Genomic DNA, 8,890 nt, shown 5'->3' with positions numbered 1-8,890 from the left:
CGGAAAAACGACATCATAACCTTCACGGTTAAGGGGACCATCATCTCTTTATGAGACTCCTGACAATCTCATGGTCATTTTAGGGTTAGGTATCTGGAATACTAGCAAATGCCATGTTCACTAACATGGGAAGGGACATCATCAACTCATACGTGCCTACCTCAGGAAACCCAATTTTGGTACTTGAGTTAGGGCCACCAACCACACTTATCTGGATATCTAGAAAATACCATGCTCACCCCCACGGTTAGGTTTATCATCGTTTCTTACCTTTATAACTCCAGTATCCCATGTTCACTTCCTAAGTAAAAACACTCATTTCTTGCCTGGATATTTTAAAAATCCCACAAACATTGCCCTGGATACAGCCACTGTCCTCTTTTCACTATATAGCTACAAAATTCCATGGGCACTACCATGGTTAGAGACATATCCATCATCTGTTTCTTGGATTCCTTCAAATACCATGGTCACTACAATGATGACAGCCATGATCATCTCGTACCTGAATACCTACCAAATCCTATGGACCCTTAATCTCCTGGAGAGACTTCAAGGCTGTTCTCATGCTCTGATTTCTGCCTGCCTGAACCTGAAACCACATGTGTGACCAATGTGTCTATGTACACAGCTTTTCCACCAGGATCCTACAAACTGCCTGCTCACTATAATCATTGTGGGAGCTAAAAATGTACCTGGATGCTTGCGGGCCCTCCAAGGTCTAGGCCATCATAGAACACGCTATTTTCCCTGGCTGCCTTCCCTGCAAATCCACCAAAGTTACTCCTGTGTTGCACAGTGCCATGTGAGTTTCCTGGGTACGTTCAAATCAATCAGACCTGAAAGAGCACAAACATCATACTTTCTCTCCAGGACAGAAATGAACAGGTTCGCATGGCGAGGAGAATGGGGAGCCGATCCCCTTTCTTTCCAAATTAGCTGTTAACCCATCACATGGCAAACAGTTCAGGCAAAGGAACCTCACTTACCTAGATACATGGAGATCAGCTGGTCTGTGGTGAGTTTACCACACACACCATCACTTACCCAGATAGCAGACATGTCTCCTGATCGTGACTCCTGTTTGTCGGGATTCTCTCCTGGGAGCCTGGAAAACTTACACTGAGACACAAGGGGCCTCTGAAACACACAAGGGGCCTGGAGTGGTGGGTCACGTTTGTAATCCAAGCACCTTTGGGGCCAAGGCAGGCGGATCACCTGAAGTCTGGAGTTTGAGACCAGCCTACCCAACATGGTGAAACTCCGTCTCTACTAGTAATACAAAAATTGGCCAGGGGTGGTGGCACACACGTGTAATCCCAGCAACTCCGGAGACAGAGGCAGGAGAATTGCTTGAATGCAGGAGGCTGAGGTTGGAGTTAGCTGAGATTGCGCCATTGCACTCCAGCCTGGGTGACAAGAGCTTAACTCTATCTCAAAATACATAAATAAATAAATAAGAAAGAAAAGAAACACACACAAGGTGTTCCACCAGGACACCTGCAAATCACCATGCTCACATCCATCATTCAACGACTCTTACCTGGATGCTGGCAGGGACCCCCAACCTCAGGGCGGTGGTCCCAGAAGACAGCATATCTCTCTATAGGACACCAGCAAAATGTTCATGGTCACTGCTGTGGCTGAGAACACTGGATGATTACATGGTATTTGCATTCCCAGCAGGTTCACAGGGTTAGGTGTTGTCTCTGAAATATGCAGAGGGAAAACTCACGGTTTCGAGTATGCCAGGGACTTTAACATTTCTGGCCAGGGCACCTGAAGCGAAATCAGGGGAACAACAGGGAGGCCTACACCATCATCACTTACCTACACTGCTGAAACTCACATGGCCCATGCGATGCTTTCAGTCCTCATCAGCACTGACCTGAAGAGCAGCTGAGCTTTCCATTAAGTTCCCGTGTTGAGTTGTGATGTCACGGTAGGAATCTGAAAGAGGCACCAGGGCACACATGTGTAGAAGGACATGGGGTTTTCATCAGGAATCCTGCAAAGAACCTTGCTTATTTCCATCTTTAGGGTACACACCCACTCGACCTTTATACTTACAGTAATCCCAGATCGACCTTGATAAAAGAAAACCACCGTTTCTCTACTGGACACCTGTAGATATTAAAGGAGCAGCACAGGTCACGGGAATACAGTGACAAACACCTGGCTCCCTGCAATCCCTCAACACTCACAAGGCTCAGCATACACTTTCAATGAAACAGGAAACGAGAAAACCCGACCTATTTCGGACTGGTAAGAACTCAATCATTTTCCACCTGAGTACCTGTGAAAGAAATCACGGCAGGAAGCTATGCAGGGACACATCATCACTGAACTGGGTCTCTGTGATAGTCCCACACTTCGGGCTACAGTTTAGACCCCCATCAGTACTTACTTCAGCCAGACACTGTCTCAAAGAAAGAAAGAAAGAGATAACATGAAAGTCTTACGTCCAACAAATAGATAAAGCCCGAGCTCTTAGCTGGTTACTTACAACACACCTTGTATACAGTTGTGGCAGTTGCCTACAATTTGTGACACATCATCTCTCATGTGGATACCTAAAGAAACCCATGAGATCTACCAATTTGGAAAAACATACCATACATGGTGACCTACAAATTACCCGGATTACATGCCACTGCTAGGGACACATCATTTCTTTCCTGGGTAACCGTTGAATACCTTGGTACTACAATTTCTAGTAACACATTATTCCTTGGTTGGGTATCTGCAAAATCCGACGGTCACCACATTTTTAGAGACACCATCATCTCTTACTGGTGACTGGCAAAATCCCTTGTTCATTGCCTGGGTTAGGATCACTGTCATCTCTTAATTACTGGCCTACAAAATTTCATCATAACCTTCACGGTTAAGGGGACCATCATCTTTTTACTAGACCCCTGACAAATCTTATGGTCACTTTTGTGGTTAGGTTCACCATCACATCTGGAATACCACAAAATACCATGTTCACTAACATGGGATAGGACATCCTCAGCTCCTACTTGCCTACCAGAGTAAACCTAGTTTTGGTACTCGAGTTAGGGCCACCATCCTCTCTTATCTGGATATCTAGAAAATACCATGGTCACCCGCACAGTTAGGTTTATCATCGTTTCTTACCTTTATAACTTCAGCATCCCATATCCAATTCCTAAGTAGAAACAGTCATTTCATACCTGGATATTTACAAAATCCCACAGACATTACCATGGATAAGACCACTGTCCTCTTTCATTCTATAGCTACAAAGTCCTATGGGCCCTACCTTGGTTAGGGACATGTCCATCATCTGTTTCTTGGATTCCTTAAAAATACCACGGTCACTACAATGATGAGAGCCATGGTCATCTCGTACCTGAATCCCTACCAAATCCTATGGTCCGTGAATCTCCTGGAGAGACCTCACCTCAAAGCTGTCCTCATGCTCTGACTTCTGCCTGCCTGAACCTGAAACCATATGTGTGACAAATGTGTCTATGGACACAGCTTTTCCACTAGGACCCTACAAACCGCCTGCTTGCTATCATCATTGTGGGAGCCAAAAATGTACCTGGATGCTCCAAGGTCTAGCCCATTCTAGGACATGCTATTTTCTTGGCCGGCTTCTGTGCAAATCCACCGCAGTTATTCCTGTGATGAACAGTGCCACATGAGTACGTGGGTACGTTCCAATCAATCAGCACTCACAAAGCACATACATCACACTTCTCTCCAGGACAGAGATGAATATAAACACAAGGTAAAGAGAATGGGGAGCCGCTACGCTTTCTTTCCAAAATAGCCATTAACCCATCACATGGTAAACCGTTCAGGCTAAGGAACCTCACTTACCTAGATAAGTGGAGATCGCCTGGTCTGTGGTGAGTTTACCAGGCACACCATCACTAACCAGATAGCAGACATGTCCCCTGATTGTGACTCCTGTTTGTTGAGATTTCCCCTGGGAACCTGGAGAACACTCACTGAGTCATATGCCTCAGAAACACACAACATGTTCTACCAGGACACCTAGAAATCACGATACTCACATCCATCATTCAGTGACTCTTACCTGGATGCTGGCAGAGCCCCAAAACTCAGGGCCGTGGTCCCAGAAGACAGCATTTGTCTCTACAGGACACCTGCAAAATGTCCATGGTCACTGCTGTGGCTGGGAAAGCCAGATCATTACCTGGTATTTGCAGCCCCTCCACGCTCTCAGGGTTAGGCGTTGTCTCTGAAATATGCAGAGGGAAAACTCACGGTTTCTAGTATGCCAGGGACTCTTACCATTTCTGACCAGGACACCTAAAGCAAAATCATGGGAACAACAGAGAGTTCGGACACCATCATCACTTACCTAGAGAGGTGAGCCTCACGTGGCCCCATGCCTTGCTTTCAGTCATCATCAGTGCTAACCTCTGCAGAGCAGCCGTGCTTCCAATTAAGGTCCCGTGTTGGATTCGTTGTGATGTCACTGTAGGAATCTGAAAGAGGTACCAAGACATATGTGTAGAAGGACACAGGGTTTGCCGCCAGCACTCCTGCAAAGAACCTTGATTATTTCTATCTTTTCGGGACACACCCACTGGACCTGGATACTTGCAGAACCACCTGATAGCAACCTGATATCCAACCTGATAGCAGAAAACCACCATTTCTCGACTGGAGACCTGTAGCCATCCCAGGGCAGCATGGAGGCAAGGAATACAGTGACAAATACCTGGCTCCCTGCAGTCCCTCAACACTCACAGGGTTCAGCATACACTTTCCTTGAAACAGACAGTGGGAAAACCCGGCTGATCTGGGATAGGTAAGAACTCAATCATTTCTCACCTGAGTACCTGTGAAAGAAATCATGGCAGGAGGGCATGCAGGGACACATCGTCACTGAACTGGGTCTCTATGACAGTCCCACACTGCGGGCTGTGGTTTAGGGCCACATCAGCACTTGCCTCAGCCAGATTCTGTCTCAAAAAAAAAGAAAAAAAAATAGATAACATGATGGTCTTACATCCAACAAATACATAAAGCCGGTACTCTTAGCTGGAAACTTACAAAATACCTTGTTAACAATAGGGCAGTTGGTTACAATTTGTGACATTATCTCTCATGTGGATATCAACGGAAGCCCATGAGTTCTACCAGATTTAGAGAAACCTACCATACACGGAGACCTACAAATTATCCAGATTAAATGTCATTGCTAGGGACACATCATTTCTTTCCAGGGTAACTGTTGAATACCTTGCTACTGCCCTTTCTAGTAACATATTATTCCTTGATTGGAATCTGCAAAATCCCATGGTCACCACATTTCAGAGACACCATTATCTCACACCTGGAGACTTGCAAAATCCCTTGTTCACTACTGTGGTTAGGATCTCTGTCATCTCTCAGTTACTGACCTAGGAAATTTCATCATGACCTTCACGGTTATGGGGACCATCATCTCTTTACTAGCACCCTGACAAATGTCATGGTCACATTTGTGGTTATGCTCACCATCACATCTGGAATACCACAAAATGCCATGTTCACTAACATGGGAGGGGACATCATCAGCTCCTACACGCCTAAGTGAGGAAACCCAATTTTGGTACTTGAGTTAGGGCCTCCATCCTCACTTACCTGAGTATCTAGAAAATACCATGGTCACCCCCACGGCTAGGTTTATCATCATTTCTTACCGTTGTAACTTCAGTATCCCCATGTTCACTTCCTAAGTTGAAACCCTCATTTCTTACCACGGTTAGGGACATGTCCATCATCTGTTTCTTAGATTCCATCAAAATACCATGGACACTACAATGATGACAGCCATGATCATCTCATACCTGAATCCCTACTAAATCCTATGCACCCTGAATCTCCTGGAGAGGACTCAAGGCTGTCTTCACGCTCTGACTTCTGCCTGCCTGAACCTGAAACCACATGTGTGACCAATGAGTCTATGGACACAGCTCATCCACTAGGACCCTGCAAACTGCCTGCTCACTATCACCACTGTGGGAGCCAAAAATGTACCTCGATGCCTGCGGGCCCTCCAAGGTCTAGGCCATCACAGGACATGCCATTTTCTTTGCCCGGCTTCCCTGCAAATCCACCGCAGTTACTCCTGTGTTGCACAGTGCCATGTGAGTTCCCTGGGTACGTTCAAATCAATCAGCACTGAAAGAGCACAAACATCATACTTTCTCTCCAGGACAGAAATGAACAGGATCGCACGGCGAGGAGAATACGGGGCCACTCCTCTTTCTTTCCAAATTAGCTGTTAACCCATCACATGGTAAACAGTTCAGGCAAAGGAACCTCACTTACCTAGATACATGGAGATCATCTGGTCTGTGGTGAGTTTACCACGCACACCATCACTTACCCAGATAGCAGACATCTGTCCTGATCGTGACTCCTGCTTGTCGGGATTTTCTCCTGGGAGCCTGGAAAACCTACACTGAGACATATGCCTCTGAAACACACAAGGGGCCTGGAGTGGTGGGTCACGTTTGTAATCCCAGCACCTTGGGAGCCGAAGCAGGTGGATCACCTGAGGTCTGGAGTTTGAGAGCAGCCTGCCCAACATGGTGAAACTCCGTCTCTACTAGTAATACAAAACTTAGCCAGGGGTGGTGGCACACGTGTAATCCCAGCAACACGGGAGGCTGAGGCAGGAGAATCGCTTGAACACAGGAGGCTGAGGTTGGAGTTAGCCAAGAAACACACAAGGTGTTCTACCAGGACACCTGCAAAATCATGATGCTCACATCCATCATTCAACAACTCTTACCTGGATGCTGGCAGGGACCCCCAAGCTCAAGGCTGTGGTCCTAGAAGACAGCATTTCTCTCTACAGGACACCAGCAAAATGATCACGGTCACTGCTGTGGCTGTGAATGCCGGATGATTACCTAGTATTTGCATTCCCAGCGCGCTCACAGGGTTAGGCATTGTCTCTGAAATATGCAGAGGGAAAACTCACGGTTTCGAATATGTCAGGGACTCTTATCATTTCTGACTGGGACACCTGCAGCGAAATCGGGAACAACAGGGAGGCCTACACCATCATCACCATCATCACTTACCAAGACAAGACTCAATCATTTCTCACCTGAATAAGTATGAAGGAAATAATGGTGGGAAGGCCTGTAGGGACACATCATCACTCAACTGTGTCTCTGTGACAGTCCCACGGTGCAGGCTGTGGTTTAGGCCCACATCAGCACTTACCTCAGCCAGACTCTGTTTCAAAAAGAAAGAAAACAATAGATAACATGAAAGTCTTACATCCAAGAAATAAATAAAGCTACAGCTTTAAGCTGGATACTTATAAAACACCTCGGTTACAATGGTGGCAATTGGTTGCAATTTGTGTCACGTCATCTCTCATGTGGATGCCTACAGAAGCCCATGAGGTCTACCAGATTTAGAGAAGCCTACCATACATGAAGACCTACAAATTACCCAGATTAAATGCCATTGCTAGGGGCACATCATTTCTTTCCAGGGTAACTGTAAAATCCCTTGGTACTACCATTACTAGTAACACATTATTCCTTGATTGGATATCCTCAAAATTCCATGGTCACCATATTTTTAGAGATACCATCATCTCTTACCTGGTTACTTGCAAAATCCCCTGCTCCTTACTGTGGTTATTATCAGCATCATCTCTTAATTACTGACCTACAAATTTCATCATAACCTTCACAGTTAAGGGCACCATCATGTCTTTACTAGACCCCTGACAATCTCATGGTCATTTTGTGGTTAGGTTCGCCATCATGTCTGGAATAGCACAAAATGCCATGTTCACTAACATGGTAAGAAACATCTTCAGCTCCTATGTGCTTACCTGAGGAAATCCGATTTTGGTACTCGAGTTAGGGCCATCATCCTCTTTTATCTGGATATCTAGAAAACACCATGCTCACCCCCACTGTTAGGTTTATCATCATTTCTTACCTTTATAACTTCAGTATCCCATGTTCAATTCCTAAGTAGAAACACTCATTTCTTACCTGGATATTCACAAATTCCCGTAGACATTACCCTGGATATGGCCACTGTCATCTTTTCACTCTATAGCTACAAAATCCCATGGGCACTATCATGGTTACGGACATGTCTATCATCTGTTTTTTGGATTCCTTCAAAATACTATGGTCACTACAATGATGAGGGCCATGATCATCCCATACCTGAATCACTACCAAATCCTATGGTCCCTGAATCTCCTGGAGAGACCTCAAGGCTCCTCCCGCTCTGACTTCTGCCTGGCTCACCAGCCTCAGTGCTTGCTGTTTCCCTATCCCCCTTTATTATATCAACATTCTAAGCAGTTTAAGTTCCGTAACATTCCTTTTTCTCCTGGTTAGCTGTAACACAGTGTTCACGCCTGTCCTTACCATCTAATGAGAACTGATTATTGTCATTTCCTTGTAACTTAGTGTTCCTTGTCCTTAAAATTGGCCATGGTGGCAGTACCAACTAGGATTTTTATTCTAGGAGAGCGAGTTATTAAGCTCTCCTGGATGTGCTGATGAATAAAGTAATAAATAAAAAGAAATACTACTGAATAGTAACACCTCAATCTTCTCTTTTTTCATTAACTTGATCTGACTTTTGTGGATGAATGTGTCAGTTCACTCCATACCTGGCTTAAAATCTATCGTCTTTCCAAATATTTATACTTAATGAATAAATTGGGTATACACTTTTATTACAAATTAGATAATATTATATTAATGCTGTCCAAGGACTTACATAATCTCAATATGTCCAAAGTTCATAAACTTGCTGAAAAAGAAAAACAATAATTAAGTAATTATTTTTATACAACTGCTGGAAAAAAACTCGTATTTTAAAAATTAGATGTATTACTAGACCTAGC

This window comes from Gorilla gorilla, chromosome X (genome assembly GCF_029281585.2).
Source record: "Gorilla gorilla gorilla isolate KB3781 chromosome X, NHGRI_mGorGor1-v2.1_pri, whole genome shotgun sequence".
Lineage (NCBI taxonomy): Eukaryota > Metazoa > Chordata > Mammalia > Primates > Hominidae > Gorilla > Gorilla gorilla.
The sequence above is the reverse complement of the archived record's forward strand: the minus strand, read 5'-3'. Positions refer to the sequence as shown.